The following is a 21,195-nucleotide window of genomic DNA, read 5'->3' on the forward strand; positions in this document are numbered from 1 at the left end:
CTCTGCTTGCCAAAGTCAAAGGATCACCCAAGTTCAGTGTGGGAAGAAATGGACCCTCTCCTACACCGCTGTGAGAATTTAAACAGGTACACCCATTCTAGGAAAGCAATTTGGTGACATGTATTTGAAATGTGTTTGGTCACTCAGCCATGTCTGACTCTTTGCGACCCCTTGGGCTGTAGCCCCCTAAGCTTCTCTGTCCCTAGGGATTCTCCAGGCAAGAATACTGTAGTGGGTTGCCATGCCCTCTTCCAGGGGATCTTCACAACCCAGGGATTGAACCCAGGTCTCCTGCGTTGCAGGTGGATTCTTTACCATCTGAGCCACCAGGGAAGCCCTTGTATTTGAAATACAAATAAGCTTATATGTGAAATAACAAGCTTAAAATGGCCTAAGTTTTGATCCAGAAATTTCTTAGCAAGAATCCATCCTGAGAAATTAATGTGAAACTTAGGCACAATTTTAGTTACAAAAAGTTCTTGGTACAATTGTTTATAATAATGAGGGGGAAACAAACTAAATTTTCATCACAATCAGAAAGATAAAATAAATTACAGTCCTTTCATCCAGTGAGATATTTTATGATAAATATGAATAGTTACCATTTGTTAAGCACTTACTATATAAGTCCTAGAACCTGTTCAAAGCTTTTGAAATATTATTTTCAAAAAATATGTAAATTATGGGAAATGCTTATTATATAAGGTTGAGAGGGAAATGGAAGTCAAAAAGATTTTATTTATACTCCAGTTTGAATTTTGTCATGCATTTATATGCACATAGAATGAAAAAAGACCAGAATGCTAATGATGGTGGGATTACCAATAACTGATAATTTCTTCTCTTTTCTATATTTAAATTTTCTGTATTAAGAATCTACCAAACAAATTGATTTAAGATGTACCATCTTTAAAAGCATATTCAAATGTTGTTAATGACTCCTTTTGAACAAATGCTTAAATATGAAAAAGAAAAAAAGGCCAGACTGTATCAGACAGTTGTTAATAAATCTGCCAGTGGCCCTACTTCCTAAGGAACTGTGGGTTTGCAGAGTGTTGCCCAGATTCACCTCTCCATGTGTCAGATCCTACCTGGGTCTCCTTAGACAATTAGGACTGGCTTTGGAGAGAATCTGGAGAAGGAAATGGCAACCCACTCCAGTACACTTGCCTGAAAAATCCCATGGACGGAGGAGCGTAGTAGGTTACAGTCCATGGGGTCGCAAAGAGTCGGACACGACTGAGCGACTTCACTTTCACTTTCACTTGGAGCGAATCGGGCTCCCTAGGTGGCACTAGTGGTAAAGAATCTGCCTGCCAATTCAGAGGACGCAAGAAACATGGGTTGGATCCCTGGGTCAGGAAGATCTCCAGGAGAAGGAAATGACAACCCACTTCAGTATTCTTGCCTGAATAATATCATGGACAGAGGAGCTAGGTGACTGAACACACACTTGGAGAGAATCTGGGCTTGAATCCTGATCCTGTCATTTAGTGGATGGACCCAAGGCAAAAGCTCGCTTCCCTCTCAAATTCTGTTTCCTCATCTGTAAAATGGGAATCTTAACATCTACCTCACGGAATTGCTATGAGGGTAAAACAGTACCCAGGAAGGGCAACGGCATCTGGTGAGTGCCTGTACATGCTGGCTTAGTGCTGGCTCTGGACCAGCAGTTACCCCCAGAAGGGCCCACAGCTGAAGTTTATTGTGATTGGGTTTGCTGGTGAGACACACACAGAGGGTGTGCACAGCCGTTCTTCTGCGGGCTAGATTATGCTTAGCTGAGGGTTCCATTTCATGGATGACAGCTATGGCACAGTTGAGGCATGAGCCTCGATCTCCTGTGTTGCTGACAGGAGGCCTGATTCTGACAAACGGTCCTGTGTTCCCAGGGCCCGTCACTCACGCCCTGTCAGAAGGAGCTGGCCACTGCTCCAGTCACGAACCCAAAAGAGGGGGAGAGGAACACTTTTTAGGCTACCCAGTCCCAGTTGGTTTTTTTTTTTTTTTTCTTTGAAAGGGGCTCAACACAGTACCACACAGAGCTACTTATTTCAACAACGAAAGCTTTACGAAGTAATATTTAACTTATATTTTAAAGGAATCCCTGAGAAGTAAAGGTTCTGAGGTTTGAAGAGAGACTAAATAAAAAATGTAACATTCTGGCACTCTTTGCCAAAAGGGCTGTTGTAGAGATATTCTCCAGAGCCGATCTTAAGTAAAATCTCCTTTAAAGTCTTGCAAGATGTACTGAGTCCCTATTTTGTCAAATGTTTCTTCTTTGAGGGGGATTGGTTTCCAAGCTGAGCATAAGGGACAGACACCCACACACTTACCATCATCTGTGTCAGGCACTTGAACTAACGCGCCCTGCTGACTGCCCTCAAGCTTGTGGTCCACTGATAGCACCTGATTCTTTTCACCGGCACGCCCCACTCTCCCCCTGCATTTGTGCAGAGGAGTTGCTCTGCCTGCGTTTGTCCCAACCTGACATCAGAGTAGTGGTTTCTGACTTCCCACTTCTCCAATCTCACAGACCAGTTGAAACACAGAGAAAGCCCAAATGGCAGCCATCCTAGATTTACGGATGTGCGGGGGTGTTAGTCCTAAAAATGAGAGCTCATGTCCGCGGGGGCTCTGCACGCAAAGCAGTCATTTCAAAGCTAGATATCAGCAGAAAAACTAATGAGACCATTTAAAACGTGTGTTAATGTGATATGAGTGTAAAATTAACAACCCTTTGATCTCTGAGTCACAAACACCCTCCTGAAGTCCATCTGGATGTCACAGAGAGGACTGTCTCTCCAGGGCAGTGTGCCAGACAGGAGCGGGAAGGCACAGGAGCCTGGGGATGACCCAGCTGCATCTTAAAATTAATACTGTGTTAAATTAGCCCCCTCTCTAAGTGCTGTTTGGTTAAGAGCTGCCAGGACTGCTTGTGGGAGCAACAGCGGCTGGATACGTGTGGAGTCCCATTCTTCCTCCTTTGGTTAATCAGGGCCAGACAATAAAGGCAAGACTGCTGCCTTAGTAATCACTGTATCTACCACTTCTTGAGTGTTTACTAAACACCAAGCTCTGTGCTAAACCCTTTGTGTGCATTACCTTGGTTAGTCCTTCTCACACCACTGTGAGGTGAGCACTACTAGTATTTTTTTACTTATTAAAATTATAGTTGATTTACAATATTGCACTAGTTTCAGGCATACGGCATAGTGATTCGATTTTTGCTGTTTTTTTTTTTTTTTGCAGATTATATTCCATTATAGGTTGTTAAAATATATTGAATATAATTCCTTGTGCTATACAGTAAATCCTCGTTGCTTATCTATTTTCTGTGTGGTTCTTTGTTAATCCCATGCTAATTTATCCCCCCTCCCCTCTCTCTCCCCTTTGATAACCATAGATTTGTTTTCTATGCCTGTGAGTTTGTTTTGTTTTGCTTACAGATTCGTTTACATTTTTTAGATTCTATACATAGTGACACCTTACAGTGTTTGTCTTTCTCTGACTTATTTCGCTAAGCTTAGTATTCTAAGCTTAGATCCATCCATATTGCTGCAGATGGCAATACTTGATTCTTCTTTAAGGCTGAGAAGTATTCTAGTGTGTGTGTTTACACATATATATGTAAACATCACAACTTCTTTATCCACTCACCTGCTGATGGACGTTTAGTTTGCTTCCATATCTCGGCTATGGGTAAATAGTGTTGCTGTGAGCATGTTGGGGTGCATGTATCTTTTTCAATTAGAATTTTCTTTTTTTTCAGATATATATCCATGAGTGAGGTTACTGGATCATATGGTGGCTCTATATTTAGTTTTTTTAAGGAACCTTCATACTGTTTTCCAGAGTAACTGCAGCAATTTACATTCCAACCAACAGTGCAGGAGGGTTCCCTTTTTCCCACATCCTCTCCAGAGTTTGTATTCTATAGACTTTTTGATGATGGCCATTCTGACTGGTATGAAGTGATACCACATTGTGGTTTTGATTTGTATTTCTCTAACAATTAGCAGCATTGAGCATCTTTTCACGTACCTATTGACCATGTATCAGCCTCTCTTAACCTGCAGTGGGTACTTCCTTCTTACAAAGGGTCAGTGGCGGGCTTCCTTCATGCAGGTCACGGGGGTTACTCTTGCATCTTACAATCAAAGTCCAGAAATATTTCCATCCAACAGATCAGTATGTGTTTTTCTGATGAACTGGGTAGAGGCATCTACATTTTGGTTTAGTAAGGTCTATTCCTAATCCCATCACTTCATGGGAAATACATGGGGAAACAGTGGAAACAGTGTCAGACTTTATTTTTTTGGGCTCCAAAATCACTGCAGATGGTGACTGCAGCCATGAAATTAAAAGACACTTACTCCTTGGAAGGAAAGTTATGACCAACCTAGACAGCATATTAAAAAGCAGAGACATTACTTTGCCAACAAAGGTCCATCTAGTCAAGGCTATGGTTTTTCCAGTGGTCATGTATGGATGTGAGAGTTGGACGGTGAAGAAAGCTGAGTGCTGAAAAATTGATGCTTTTGAACTGTGGTGTTGGAGAAGACTCTTGAGAGTCCCTTAGACTGCAAGGAGATCCAACCAGTCCATCCTAAAGGAGATCAGTCCTGGGTGTTCATTGGTGGGACTGATGTTGAAGCTGAAACTCCAATACTTTGGCCACCTGATGTGAAGAGCTGACTCATTTAAGACCCTGATGCTGGGAAAGATTGAGGGCAGGAGGAGAAGGGGACGACAGAGGATGAGATGGTTGGATGGCATCACTGACTCAGTGGACATGGGTTTGGGTGGACTCTGGGAGTTGGTGATGGACAGGGAGGCCTGGCGTGCTGCGATTCATGGGGTCGCAAAGAGTAGGACACGACTGAGCGACTGAACTGAACTGAACTGATTCCTAATCCTGTCGCTATCAACAGAACATAAGGGAAAGCAGGAGCAGGCTATTGTTGAAATACAGTCCAGGAGCTGGAAGAGGTCTTATAGAAATAAATCTTCCCTTCAGGATATCTGGGCATCTGTGTGTTGCCCAGCACTTTCTGAACTAATCTGGATCAGAGAGCAGGCATCTGTGACCTCATCCTGGTGGCCTGCCATGATGAGGAATGGGAAGCCGCCCAAACTGGCCATGGATCCCACCTCACACAGATGCATTCTAAATACACCACCACTTCCTTCCCCGTTCCAGTGAATTGCAGGACTGCCTTGCTGAAGTGTGTTTCCCGGGACACATTGGGGCCAAGTCCTGACATATCATGTCATGTTGCACCAGTCTCACTGAAGCCAGCCTCTGTCAGCAGGGAATGGAAGGCCTTTCAGAAGCTATCAGAAATCCAGCCAACAAACCCATCCTTCCTTTTGAGAAGGGAAGAAAGAGAAGCAGTCAGTTGACAAGGAAGGAGTGATCCTGGCAAGGAGTATAACCCAACTCCCAGTCCCAGGGTAAAAGGGAGAGAGAAAATGAAGAAAGAAACAGCCAGTAACTTATGCTCCTTTATATTTTCACAAACGAGATCCCCTGGCTGACCTTTCAGGCCAGCTGGGAAGTTATCCCCCACACTGAGCATGCAAAAAGGGCCCGCACTGTATCACTATACTACTCTCTCTGCGGCTGCTCCACGACCTTGCATAGCCCGCCTGGGACCGCCTCAGTTACAGCAGAGAATCCCAAACAAATACAGCCTGACTGGGGGGAAGGTAGGAGCAAAGATGGAGCCAAGAATAAGGATTCAATATCAGGCTGGCCCCAGGGGCCCATGTGCTCATTCTATTCTGGAGGCATGAGTCCTGGTTGCTAAGGCATAGACCCACCCCATCCCACAGAAGGCAGGAGGACGCCAGCTGCAGAAAAGTGGGAAGTGGGCTCCCCATGCTGGACCTCAAGAGCTCAGACCACTTTCCTATTCACTTGAAAGCATAGAAAGTGCAAATGACCCTACAGACCACCTGATAAATGTCTGCTTGCCCTTCAGATTGTACTTCTTTTCCTGTTCAGATTACCACATCTTTACTTGAGAATGTTTCTAAAACTGGTAAGAATTTTTATAGCAAAGTATATTGAATGCCATGTGTTTGCATAAATAAATGGAAATGATATCACATTAAAGCAAAGGCAATATGTATCTACTCAATTAGACTATACTCTAAAAAGATACAAGGACAATACTAGGATAAAGTAGCCCACTTAGTCAACTCAGCTTACAATCAAGAAGATCCTTTCTTTGTTGTTGTTATTCAGTCATTCAGTCATGTCAGAGTCTTTGCGACCTCATGGACTACAGCACGCCAGGCTTCCCTGTCCTTCACAATCTCCCCTAGCTTGCTCAAACTCATGTCCATTGAGTCGATGATGCCATCCAACAATCTCGTCCTCTGTCATCCCCTTCTCCTCCTGCCTTCAATCTTCCCAATATCAGGGTCTTTTCTAATGTGTTGATTCTTTGAATCAGGTGGCCAAAATTTTGAAGCTTCAACTGCAGCATCAGTCCTTCCAATGAATATTCAGGACTGATTTCCCTTAGGATGGACTGGTTGGATCTCCTTGCAGTCCAAGGGACTCTCAAGAGTCTTCTCCAACACCACAGTTCAAAAGCATCAATTCTTTGGTGCTCAGTCTTCTTGATGGTCCAACCCTCACATCCATACATGACCACTGGAAAAACCATAACTTTGACCACACGGACCTTTGTCAGCAAAGTAAGTTTTTTGCTTTTTAATTTGCTGTCTAGGTTTGTCACAGCTTTCCTTCCAAGGAGCAAGCATTTTTTAATTTCATGGCTCTAGTCATCGTCTGCAGTTATTTCGGAGCCCCCCAAAATAAAGTCTCTCACTGTTTCCATTGTTTCCCCATCTATTTGCGATGAAGTAATGGGACTGGATGCCATGATCATAGTTTTTTGAATGTTGAGTTTTAAGCCAGCTTTTTCACTCTCCTCTTTCACCTTTATCAAGAGGCTGTTTAGTTCCTCTTCACCTTCTGCCATAAGGGTGGTGTCATCTGCATATTTGAGGTTATTGATATTAGTCCCAGGGATCTTGATTCCAGCTTCTGTAGACACCAACTAAAACAAAAGCCCCCTCAAATTAATTCTACCCAACAAAATATATTTGCCCTCATTACTATTGCTCCATTCTTTTTTATTTTACTTCTTTTTTCAGCACATGACACTTCTCCATCATCCCCCAAATCCAATGCTTTCAACAATTTAACATGAACTTAGTTTCAAAATCTGTCTACAGCTTCTAGGACACAGCCAGTCTAGGCAAGTGCCTGTTCTCCAACCTTCTGTCAAACTTGCTGTGTTTTTGTTTGAGCCATTCACTTTGCCAGTCATGCCCCTTCCTCACCTCCTCTTAGCCAGTAAACCCTCTGCTCCTATTTGTCAAGGGCCAGTTCAAAGACCACCTCTATCATGATGCTGTCCCTCATCATTCCAGCCTCAAGTTATCTGTTATATATGGACAGGACCTCATATGGCCCTTCCTACGCAATAGTATATATTACTGATATTTGTAAGGTTCCCATTTTTGTCGTCTTGCAAAAGTTCTTTGTGGTTAGTGGGCATTTCTTGTATTGCTTTGTGTTTTGGCAACCTGCTCCAGTATTCTTGCCTGGAAAATTCCATGGACAGAGGAGCCTGGCAGGCTACAGTCCATAGGGTTGCAAAGAGTTGGACCCAACTGAACACATACACATAAGCAGCCTTTGTGTTTCTTCCATCAGTTAGTCCTATACAGTGTAGTTATTTTTTCTCGTTGCTCTATCAAATTTAAGTCTCCTCCTTTTAAATATGGTATCTCTCGGTCACCTCTAAATAATGACTTTTTTGACTCTTTTCCTAGACTGGTGGTCTTTTGAAGATTCTGACACATTCAGAATTACACTTTGGAAGCTTCCTCTGGGAATTTCACATGGGAGGGAGTGGAGCTGGGAAGAGAGGCTAGTCCAGGGTGTTGCAGTGTTTGCACATAGACCTTCATACAATCTGTGCCCTTGAAATTGCGTGATATGGCTGTGCTGATGAAACCAAAACCTGGAAGACTAGTTAAGAACCCTTTTCTCAACAGTCGAGGAGAAGCTCTAACATAACTCAACTAACATAGACACAGAGAAAACGGGGAAAGGAGAATAAATACTAACAACACTATAGAGGGAGCCATGTAAGACATGAGACTGTGGGGAGATAGATTAGTTTTCACTTACCTAATATCCATCCTGTCTTCTCATAACAGCTCTGATGTATCTTCCCTTGAGGAGACACCTGTTACCATTTCAGGCCATATGGCTTGAGTGGGCACATATCCCAAACTTGGCCAATGAAAACATCATATCCTCTTGAGGACTGATGCTATCAGAAAAGAGATTTTTTTGGTGGGGAGGGTGACCAAGCTAAAGAGCCTTCCGTGAATGACAACAAATAGAAAAAAAAACAAAGCAAAAAGACAGAGTCCTGTTAATATCTTTGAGACTTTAGGTCCTACCGTGGTGAAAATCAGTGAACTTTCCAATCATATGAGTTGGTTCATTTTCTTTGACATGAATCAATTGGGTCATAGTTCTCCAACTTTCAACAGAGAGTCCTAAGCAGAAGGACTGGTGGCCAAGTGTTGGACATAAGGAAAACTGAAGAGTCAAAATGCCCTGTTGTTTGGGGACCTGGGAGAAAAATAATTACCACCATCAATTGTTATAAATATAAACAACAATGAGGTCATATAAACACCAATATTTAGAAAGCAATACACGATATGAGCTAAAATTCATGTGAAAAATTGAACCAAGATTAATACATTCTGAACAAAAAAAGAAGGTAGGGAAAATGGTACAATTTTAACAACCAATAGAAGGCAGAATCAGTTCAGTTGCTCTTGTAAATATTATGTCTTCACCATCAAGTGATAACTTCAAACTGAAAAGAAGAGCACAAGAGAAAGAAAAACAACAGTGAAGATATGTGATGATCTAGTAAGGAAAGAAAAAGCTTAAGAAGAAAGAACTTGTCTGTGTTGTTAACTGTAAATACATATCCAAATTTGGAACCATAGCTGATACATAATAGGTGCTCAGTAAAAAGTTGCTGATTGAGTTAATGATCTGCTTTTATTAAAAAATAGTCACTAGGTTGTAGCTCTTGGAAATGCTCTGTTTTTCCTTTCATCCAAACATTTGACAAAAGCCATCATTTGTTCAGAGCAAATTCAAAGCCAGTTAGAGTCAAGCCCCAGGGATGTTTGAGTCACTAGGATAAACTGCTTTCATAAAGAAAGAGGGAAAGTAAGTTCAAATTACTGGATTTCACCGAATCTAAGTCACCATCTGTTGTAAATGTTGCATTACTTTGTACCTAACTAAGGAAAAATCCCTACTACCAAATAAACTAAAACACAGCATTGATTCTAACACATCACTGGACATGTTTGAGAAGAGGCTAGATGATCAGATTTCAGTAAATTTAGTGGAAGTTTCTTTCTTGGGAGTTACTTTGAGTTAAAAAATCTCTCTGACATTACCTCCAAAGTCTCTGACATTTTAACTAAAAGTCCCACAAATTCTCTGGCCTTAGCACTAGTGACCCGGTGGACTTATGGACTGAAACAATAAGGATCCAGGCATCAGTGGAGTTTTAACCCTCCCAGAATACTTTACTAGTACTTTCACAGGAATAAGGCTTCTTCATGATAATTATGCCTTGGTTCTGATATATTTCCCTGCAAAAGAAATCAATAGAACCAATTAAACAGCAGAAAGGAACAATGACAAGGATAATTCAAATTCATCTCTCAGTTAGAAGATAATAAATTGTTACATTTGAATATGGAACACCTACTGATATATTATAAACCTGATAATGCAACTTAATTAGCAGGCACCAGCTCAGCAGGAGTGACAGTGCTTTCCAACTTCCTCTCCTCTCCACCTCATTTTCCTCTTCCTCTTCCTCACCCCATCAAAGGATAGACAACATAAACGCTAAGACAGAACATGGCAGTGCCTGCCCCTCAACCTCTCTCAACTGCAGTGTCTAATCATGTAACTTCAGCCATGCCCTACTTCCTTCTCATTTGCTTGATTTTTATTTATTTGGCCATGCTGCATGGCATACAGGACCTTAGTTTCCTGCCCAGGGATTGAACCCACGCCCCCTGCAGTGGAAGCACCACTGGACCTCCAGCGAAGTCTCAGCCCTGCCCTACTTCTGAGCCAACCCTGAGCAAGTTCTGCTTGCATGCCCATTCTTTCACGTAACAGCTATTCATTGAGTCCTTGGTTTAAAACATGCCCTATATTAAACTGTGATGGGAATAAATATATGAGGGACATAATCCCTACTCCTTCAGGTGGAGAGGCAGATAAGAAATTCTAGTAATCAAGCTAATGTAGATCCAGTGTCTAATTATGAGTGATCCTTTGTATCCTTCTTTTCTTAACCCAAGCACGCAAGCCCAAGCATTCAGAGGCAGGTTGGAGTGATGCTGCCACAAACCAAAGAATGCCTGGGGCCACCAGAATCTGGAAGAGGCATGGAAGGATCCTCCCCCATAGGTTTGACAGTGAATGTGGCCCTGCCAAGACCCTGATTTCAGACCTATAGTTTCCAGAACTATGAGACAATATTTCTTCTGGTGTTAGCCACCTCGTTTGTGGGACTTGGTTATGGTAGCTGTAGAAGGCTAATATAGATGCCATGTTACCCTCTTAGTTGTCCCTCCAGGGAATTCAAAGCAAGAAGGGAGCCTGTGGTTTTGCTCTTCATAAAACTGTGTGTCTGACTTTAGTCCTTTTACCCTACAACTGCATTATTTATCCCCAGGGCCACCTGACCCTCACCTTTGCTCACTCCCTTTCCCATGGCCAGCTAATGAGACTGTTGTTGACTTCCCAAAAGCAAAAACTTTGTCTTCCTGGCTCACATTTTATAACATAAAGAAAACCTGGGCTTCCCTGATGACTCAGATGGTAAAGAATCCGCCTGCAATGTAGGAGACACAAGTTTCATCCCTGGGTTGGGAAGATCCCCTGGAGAAGGGAATGGCAACCCACTCCAGTATTCTTGCCTGTGAAATCCCATGGACAGAGGAACCTGGCAGGCTACAGTCCATGGGATTGCCAAGAGTCGGACACAACTGAGTGACTAACATACTAAAGAAAAGCAGGGCTTCCCTGGTGGCTCTGTGGTAAAGAATCCGCTTGACAATGGAGGAGACACAGGTTTAACCCCAGGACTGGGAAGATCCCACATGCCTCGGGGCAAGTAAGCCCATGCACCACAACTCTTGAACCTCTCTGTGCCCTAGAGTCCTGGAGCCAAAACTACTGAATCCAGGTGCCTGAACTACCGAAGCCTGTGCACCCTAGAGCCCCATGATCCATAACAAGAGAAGCCACTGCAATGAGAAGCCCATGCACCTCAGCGAGAGAGCAGCCCTTGCTCACTGCAACTAGGGAAAAGCCCGAGCATAGCACTGAAGACCCAGCACAGCCAAAAAGAAAAGAAAAGCAAGTGGTTTTGTGTATAAGATTTGTCCTCCTGGCAATCTTTGGGGTTGCAGGTTACATGAAGAAGAAAAAGATAATATGCTGCCAATCATATTCCAAGATAAAACATGCTCACTATCAAAAGTACACTTGCTTTTAAACTGCCTGTCTGCCAGTGATGCTGATCCATACTCCCACTAAGACCTTGTGAGAACAGATAAGGAGATAAACTGTTGCTTTAGGACTAAGCAAAATTAATTTACCTACGGGGAAATGTACCTATCATCACAGCATCGCTTAACAGATTATATGCTGCACTAACTCATAAAACTCAGAAAAATTAGAATTCTTCATTGCAAGTTTAGAAACCATCTCAAGCTGTGGTGGTGTAGTTGCTAAGTCATGTCTGACTCTGTGTGGCCCCAAGTACTGTAGCCCGCCAGGCTCTTCTGACCACGGGGTTCTCTAGGCGAGAATACTGGAGTGGGTTGTCATTTCCTTCTCTAGGGGAATCTTCCCAACCCAGGGATTGAACTCGGGGTCTCCTGCATTGCTGGCAGACTCTTTACTGACTGAGCTACAAGGGAAGTCCCCATCTTAAGCTGGTGTAAGGGGAAAAAAATAATTTATTATATATTTAAAAAAAAAAAAACAGAAACAAAACAAAACAATAAAACTAAGGTGTGCCCAGAGCAATGGATCACAGGAGAGGACTGGAAGAAGAGACAGGAAGTCCGTCTGTATTTGTTCTCCACTTGTCTCTGCTCACCTCTCTATAGCTGATTTTCTATTTGAGGACCACCTTCCTCAGTGCATTCACCTACTTGGTGAAAGTGACTCCTAAATGAACATTACAGGGCTAACCATTCACTTTCTCTCAGTCCCAATTCCTAATTATTGGGAAGGCGCTCTGATCGGCCCAGCTGCAAACAAGAGCCCACTGCTGCATCAATCAGGTGTGACAGTCATGGGGTAAGGCAAGGAAGAGGCAGCCCCACAAAGCTGGAACCAAGAGTCAGCCCCCGTAGCTGTAAACAGCAGCATCAAGGAAAATGGGCTAGCTAGGCAAGCAATCCTAATGATGTCTTTCACTATGATGCCCTAAGAAGGTTCTCTAGCCAGCCACACAAACATAATAGTAATGTCAGGAGAAGACTAGAAACTGACCAGCTAATCAGCCCCCTCTTTGTTCTCAGTAGGACTCAGAGGTGGGATGAAGGGAAAAATCTGAGTAACTCATGCCATGCTGTATTAAATTGTACTGAATTACCCTTCTGCTGGCAGCTCTTTCTCTCAGGATATATTCTCTGGCAGGAGACACCTTAGTCCTTTAAGCAAATGAGTTCTGTTAACACCAGCAAGGTACAGTGCAAAGAAAGTAAAATACCCTTTAGGCCACAGAGTGTGAGCTCTATATCTGGAGCCAAGGAACGAGTCCGGTTAGAGATAGGAAATGGTTCTTACTCAGGATAATTTTTAGGAGGATGAGTTCATTGCCAAATACCTCCTCCTTACTTCCTTCTTGAGAATACAGTGTTGGGAGCAGGAACACAAGTTATTGTATAGGATGATCTGGGTTCAAGTCCTGTTTCCTAAACCCTCATTAAGACATGGGCAACAGAGAAGGATAAATACTGTGTGGTATCATTTATATGAGAAATCTAAAAACAGGCGGGGAACTCTGAAACAGGAGTGGAATAGTTGTTGCCAGAGGCTGAGGGGTGAGGGAAATGAGAATGTATTAGCCAAGTGTACAAACTTTTAGTTATGAGGTGAATAAGTTCTTGTTGGGCTTCTCTGGTGGCTCAAATGATAAAGAACCTGTCTGCAATGCAGGAGACCGGGATTCAATCCCTGGGTCAGGAAGATCCCCTGGAGAAGAAAATGGCTACCCACTCCAGTATTCTTGCCTGGAGAATTTCATGGACAGAGGAGCCTAGTGGGCTATAATCCATGGGGTTGCAAAGAGTTGGACATGACTGAGAAACTAATACACTAATAACATTTCTAATGAGTAAGTTCTGAGGCTCTAATGTACAGAATGGTGACTATGGTTAATATTACTGTGTTGTATACTTGAAGTTTGCTGACAGAGTAGATTAAAATATTTTACATTTATTTATTTTTAATATTTATTTATCTGACTGTGCCAGCACATAAGGTCTAGTTCCCTGACCAGGAATTGAACCTGGGCCTCCTGTATTGGGAGTGCCAAGTCTTAGCCACTGGACCACCAGGGAAGTCCCAGGAGAGTAGCGCTTAAGCATTCTTGCCATCCCTCTAAAAAAAGGTGATGGATGTATTAATTAACTTGATTGTGGTAATCATTTAACAGTGTATGTGTACATGAATCATCGTGTTGTACACTTTGAATACATACCATTTTATTTGTCAATGGTACCTCAATTGAAAAATTAGAATTCAAAAAAAGATGGGAAGGTACTTAATCTTTCTAAATTATCTGTGATATGGTCATAATAGTACCTTCCTCACAGAGCTATTAAGGATTAAATGAGATCATTCATTACAAGCAATCATCACAGTGACGGACAATACTCATCACAGCTATTAATGTTATAGCCATACTTGACATAGTACCTCTTTTTTTACTTCTCTGCAGCCCTAGCTCAGTCCTCTTTTCTATGATTTTTAATTTCTGTGGTAGAGACGGTATCCACAACACAAATCCTCAAATCTTACGTGCAATTCGCTTTTGTTTTGTTTTAGATTTTTTTTTTATGGAAAAGTCACAGCATTTAGCCAAAAACAAGAGACTAATTTTTTAAACGATTTTTGGGGCTTCCCTGATGGTGCAAATGGTAAAGCGCCTGCCTGCATTGCTGGCAACCTGGGTTCATTCCCTGGTTCGGGAAGATCCCCTGGAAAAGGAAATGGCAACCCACTCCAGTACTCTTGCCTGGAAAATTCCATGGACAGAGGAGCCTTGTAGGCTACAGTCCATGGGGTACAAAGAGTCGGACACGACTGAGCAACTTCACTTCACTTCTTCATTGTTAATTTACACTGTTGTGTGTACAGCAAAGTTGTGTGTGTGTGTGTGTGTGTACGGCTTCCCTTGTGACTCAGTCAGTGAAGAATCCACGTGCAATGCAGGAGACCTGAGTTTGATTCCTGGATTGGGAAGATCCCCTGGAGAAGGAAATGGCAATCCACTTCAGTATTCTTGCCTGGGAAATCCCACGGACAGAGGACCCCAGCAGGCTCCAACCCATAGAGTCACAAGAGTCAGACATGACTTAGCAACTAAACCACCACCGCCATTTATATACACACATATATATCCTTTTTCAAATTCTTTTCCACTATAGGTTTATTACAAGACATTGAATATGGTTCCCTATGCTATACAGAAGGTCCTTGTTGTTTATTTTATACAAAGTACTGTGCTTATGTTAATCCCCAACTCCCAATTTATCTCCCAACACCTCCAACTCTCCACCACTATCCCCTCTGGTAACTATAAATTTGTTTTCTACATCGGACTCTATTTCTGTTTTGTAAATAAGTTCGTTTATATTGTTTTTTAAAGATTCCATATATAAGTGATATCACATGAGCTTTGTCTTTGTCTGACTTCACTCAACATGATAATCTCTAGGTCCATCTATGTTGCTGGAAACAATATTATTTCATTCTTTTTATGACAGAGTAATATTCCATTGTGTATATATACCACATCTTCTTTAACCACTAATCTATCTATGAACTCCTAGGTTGCTTCCAATTCTTGGCTATTGTAAACAGTGCTGCTATGAACACTGGGATGGGTGCAGTTCTATTTTAAACAGAAGATCCCCTGCATAGCCTTAGGGTTACAAGAAAAATCACCAGCCCATAAGTTAGCTTTCCCATTAAGCTATAAATACTAGAGAGCCTATTTAGCCTGTGACGTTGGCCTCTCTACAGCTGGGCTGAGTGTATGGAATTGGAGAAGTTTGGGATGCTTTGGAGAGAAAACAGAAGAAAGCAAAATATTATTAGCACTCTAGTAAATCAATCACAGATGGCCTTCAAAAATTAACCCAAAAGCAGAATGCCCATTCTCAGAAAATGCCTGCCTTCTTAAAATAATCTGGAAAAGTCCCAAGGACATCTCCCATATGATCCAATTTTCACTGCTTCAGCTGGAAATGTGGGGGGAAAAAAGTCTTTGTTCTTTCAGTCTTTGCTCCTCCCATTTTTCCTGACAACAGCAGACCAGGGAATAGCACGTAATGATTCCACCCTATGTGGATGAGGGGCCCCATCTCCTGCCCTAGGAAAGGGCTGGTGCATTCAGAAATGAGCTTCTCTGCAGGCAGGTGTAGAAGGGAGTTTTTGTCTGCCTGGCCCAGGCTGTGACTATCACCCAAAGGGCATCTAAACTGCTTTGCCTCTCCTGCTTCTTGTAGCCGGTGGCCCTGTGCTCTGAGTTCTTTATTGTGTAATTAATGAGGGGTAATGGCCCTTGCAGGTACTTTGCCAGGGAACCCCAAATTCAAACTCATGCTACTAAGATGGACTCTCCCTGCCTCCTCTTATTCACCCCGCCTGGAAAATGGTTTTTAAAGCTCACAGAATCTCTCAGAATTCCCCTGGTTGTTAATTTCAGCATTAGAACCCTTCTCTCTCAGTTAAGATTCCTACAAAAAAACTCACAGAACTACAGAAAGGAAGTCATTGCTTTTTCTCTTTAGGCCTGTTACCTGCTGTATCCTAGGGGAAAATAGCCCAGTCAAGAAATCTTGGGGATAAACAACAAGGTCCCACTGTATAGCCCAGGGAATTTTATTCAATATCCTGTGATTAAACCATAATGGAAAAGAATATGAAAAAGAATATGTAGGACTTCCCTGGTGGTCCAGTGGTTAAGAACCCACCTGCCAATGAAGAGGACATGGGTTTGATCCCTGATCTGGGAGGATTCCACATGCCGTGGGACAACAAAGACCGTCCACCACAATTTCTGAGCCACACTCTGGAGTCTGTGCTCCGCAGCAAGGGAAGCCACAGCAATGAGAAACCCAAGCACTGCAACTAGAGGAAGGCTGCATGCAGCAACGAAGACCCAGCACAGTAAAAAAAAAAAAAAAAAAGAATATATGTATATGAATAACTGAATCACTTTCTTGTATACCTAAAACTAACACAACATTGTATATCAACTATACTTCAATAAAATAAAATTTAAAAAAGAGCCTTTGTTGGCTGACCAGAGCCTCAAACTGAGCTTCTGCTCAGAACTTCCAATACATGGTTAAAAATCATAGCTAATGCTTCACGGAAATAAATATTTCAAACCACTTGCTTTCTGGCCTGCCAGATGGCTGCATTTCACACTTCCAACTGTGTCAGACTCCAAAAAACTCCGCAGCTCCAATTTTGCAATGAAGTTTATGATCCTGGAGTCGGGGTTGGGGCGGTAGATGGGTAAAATAGGAAGAGGTTTTTTTAATTAAAAAAATTTTTTTATTGGAATGAGTTCCATTTGCTTCACTCCAGCATCGTAGAAACATCAATCATGGGTAATTCCACAGCAGAAATTACAGTTAACCAACGCAGTCAGCAGAAGTTCTTCTCATATTTACCTGTCCACACCTGCTCCACCCTCACATCAAATCCTGCATCAGTTTAAAAAATTAGCTGTGTCTCTCTTGCTCCCTGCAGAATAAACCCAGGGAATACCACTCTCTGAGGTGGGTTGACACACTTGGAATTCTTTACATATTAGATACAGATGTCCAAACAGAAGAGCCCAAGCATTGGGTTGGCCAAAAAGTTCATTTGGGTTTTTTATGTAAGATGAACCTAAATGAACTTTTTGGCCAACCGAACATCACTTCATGGCAAATAGACGGGGAGACAGTGGAAACAGCAGCTGACTTTATTTTTGGGGGCTCCAAAATCACTGCAGATAGTGATTGCAGCCATGAAATTAAGGGACGCTTACTCCTTGGAAAGAAAGTTATGACCAACCCAGACAGCATATTAAAAAGCAGAGACATTACTTTGTCAATAAAGGTCTGTCTAGTCAAGGCTATGGTTTTTCTAGTAGTCATGTATGGATGTGAGAGTTGGACTATAAAGAAAGCTGAGCACCGAAGAATTGATGCATTTGATCTGTGGTGTTGGAGAAGACTCTTGAGAGTCCCTTGGACTGCAAGAAGACCCAACCAGTCCATCCTAAAGGAAGTCAGTCCTGGGTGTTCATTGGAAGGACTGATGTTGAATCTGAAACTCCAATATTTTGGCCACCTGATGCAAAGAGCTGACTCATTTGAAAAGACCCTGATGCTGGGAAAGATTGAGGGCAAGAGGAGAAGGGGATGACAGAGGATGAGATGGTTGGTGGCATCACCAACTCAATGGACATGAGTTTGGGTGGACTCCGGGAGTTGGTGATGGACAGGGAGGCCTGGTGTGCTGCGGTTCATGGGGTCGCAAAGAGTCGGACACGACTGGGCGACTGTACTGAACTGAACTGAATAGGACTGAGGGACGGAGTCTTCTGAATCTTTTTAGATCCAAAGTTTTCTCTGTCCGTTGGGGCTGCTATAACAGAATACCATGGATGGGGTGGCTTATAAATGACAGACATTTACTTCTTGCAGTTCTGGCAGCTAGGAAGTCCAAGATTCAGTGTCTGGTGAGTGCCCACTCCCTGGTCCATAGCTGTCATCTCATTGTGTCTCATGTGGTGGAGGGGGAAGTGTACTCTCTGGGGTCTCTCTTACAAGGGCACTAATACTCTTCAGGACCCACCCTCATGACCTAATTACCTACCTATGGCCACACCTTCTAATACCATCACATGGGGCGATAGGAGTTCAACATGTGGATCTGGGGAACAAAATGATTCAGTCCATTGCAATGGTCTTGGTTTCTCTTAGATCCTTCCTGACTGTCTTTAAGGACTTGTGTTAAAAGGGTATCAAAATAGTAGCAGATCATTTAAGTCTCTTGTTGCCATATGTTTGGTAGTAGTAGTATTTTTTATTATTATATGCCTGCATGCTAAGTCGTTTCAGTCATGTCTGACTCTTTGCAATCCTGTGGACCGTAGCCAGCCAAGCTCCTCTGTCCGTGGGGTTCTCCGGGCAAGAGTACTGGAATGGGTTGCCATGCCGCCCTCCTTCAGGGGTTCTTCCCGACCCAGGGCACAAACTCACATCTCTTATGTCTCCTGCATTAGCAGGTGTGTTCTTTATCACTAGCGCTGCCTGGGAAGACCTTGTTATTATATAAGTAATATATATTCATTAAAGAAAAATCAGAAAAAGAAGAATAAATCAGAGAAGGCAAAATTCAAAACACACATATACACAAACCATGTCAGATCTGATAATACAAAAAAACCCCAGTACTAACATTTTACTGTATATTTTTCCAAACTTTCTCTGTATGTAATTATATACACACATAGGTATTCACAATAGATTTTGTGACACCAGGTTCATGCTATATCTACTGTTTTGAATATTGTTGTTGTTGTTTTCATTTAACTGTGGACTTCTTTCCAAGACCATATAAACCCTCTGTACTCATGTGATCATGCTCACACACACACTCCCATAGCATCTGGATCCCTTGCAAACAAAAGCTTCCTCCCCCAAAAATGCCCACAAATTTCAAGAAGTTCAGCGTTAGGGCTGAGTTGAACTAAGAAAAGCAAGAGGGTGAATTTTCTCCCTGATTCCCACAGGTGCTCCCAGTCTCGGCTCTGCTCCTCTCTAGATACCAACCAGGCTCAGAAAGGGGAGAAGGTGATCCTGCTGGAGGCAGCGTGAGAAGAGGCTGAGATCAGGCACTCTCTGTAGCCATAGAAGTTCAGGACCATGGACACGAAAGCTCTGGGAGCATAAGCTGTGGGAACGGTTCCAAAGCAGAGGCCCTTGCTCTCACCTAGCCTTAGATAAGGCTGACGTGCAGCATAAAAACATAAATCAGTGAGTTGTGGATGCTGCCTCCCTTCCTAATTAGCATGAGAAATGTCATGTCCTTGGCAGCCCCCACTGTCTCTCTGCCAGCCGGAGAAGCCAGCTGAGAGAGTTTTAGCAGCTGGGAGCCTCCTGTAGCCCTGCCAACCAGTCTTTCCCCAGACCCGGGGCGGCGGGGAGTGGACCGCCACCATCCTCGTGTTCACTGCCAACAAGCCTGGCGAGAAAGCTGCTCTCCAGAAATCAGCACGTCTGAGCAACGAGCTGCCCCAGGACAACTCTGCTCTGCCCAGCAGCCTGAGCTACAAGGGGCTCTCACGGTCCTCAGGGCACCAAGTCTGCTAAGCTCTAGCAGCCAGCAGTAGCATCCTTTGCACAGAAACTGTAATGTGCATGAGCTACACGATCGTACTGCACTCAGCACACTAGCTGTTCATGCCGAGCGCGTGATGCCAACAGGAAGAAGTCGTTCAGCTTCAGCCACGCATTCAGTCAATCATCAGGCATTTATTAAAGCTTTCCCCTCTCTTCCCTCCTCTCTTTCCCATTTCTTATCTCTCACCAAGTTGCTTTTTTAAGTTATTGAACCTATCCCTTCCTCCTCAAGCCCAATTCTTCCTTGGTTCTGACCTCAGTGAAGTGGATTGTGGCAGATGTATTAAGAGCTGTATCTGTCCTATATGTTCTCACTTCCTTCTTGTTTTGGTAACTATACCAGCTTATCTCTGGGGAAGGGTCCTTTATCCAGTCTACAGGGGTGGGCCTGGCACTGTGCCCTGGAGAGCCCTAATGCCCAACACACCTGCCCACAAGGAGGGTGTGTTCCATGCAGAGCCAATCAGAGCACTTCTGTGAAATTTGATACGAAGTTTCAGGGAGGAAGAGGGTCTCTTTTGATCCTTTTTTTAAAAAATATTTTTAATATTTAGCTGTGTTGGGTCTTAACTGCGGTGTGTAGGATCTTCAGTTACGGCATACTGATCTTTTAGTTGCAGCATGTGGAATCTAGTTCCTACACCAGGGATGGAATCCTAGGCCCCCGGCATTGGGAACACAGAGTCTTAACTACTAGACCACCAGCGAAGTCCCTTTCACTTCTGAATCAAAAGTTATAAGGATACAGTCTTGAAGTTTTCAGCAACCATTGCTCCTGCCATGTGAACGTAATCTGTCTGTAGGATGAGAGGCTATAACACATAAAGAAAGGAGAAAACCAGTAGAGTCAAGAGATGGAGACAGGGACTTACCTGGCGGTCCAGTGGTTAAGACTCCACCCTCCCAATACGGGGGGTCAGGGCCGATCCCAGGTCAGGGAGCTGGATCCCACTTACCACAATGAAGGCCCGGTGCAGCCAAATTAAAAAGAGAGAGAGGGAGATGGAGAGAGATCTGATGACCTTTTTTGCATTCCTGGATCCAGTGGTGCCTTTACACCCTGCTCTATGATTCTGTCTCTCTCTCTATTTATCTGAAGTCAGTTTGAATTGGATTTGTGTTTTAAATGAAGAGTTGACAAATACACCTCTGGACGTCTAGATGGTGTCCCTGCTTCTCATCTCACCGTCACCTCCTTCAATCTGTTTTCCCTGATTCTACCAGAGTTAACTTTCTAAACTATATTATGATTTATAAAAGATTATAAAATGTTAATACAAATATGGTTGTGTTGTCTCCTTATCTCAGAAATATCAGTGATTTCCTTATCACTTATAAGGATAAACTCGAAACTCCTTATCATAACATATTAGTCTCCTATGGTCTGATGGC

Source organism: Dama dama, chromosome 1 (genome assembly GCF_033118175.1).
Source record: "Dama dama isolate Ldn47 chromosome 1, ASM3311817v1, whole genome shotgun sequence".
Taxonomy (NCBI): domain Eukaryota; kingdom Metazoa; phylum Chordata; class Mammalia; order Artiodactyla; family Cervidae; genus Dama; species Dama dama.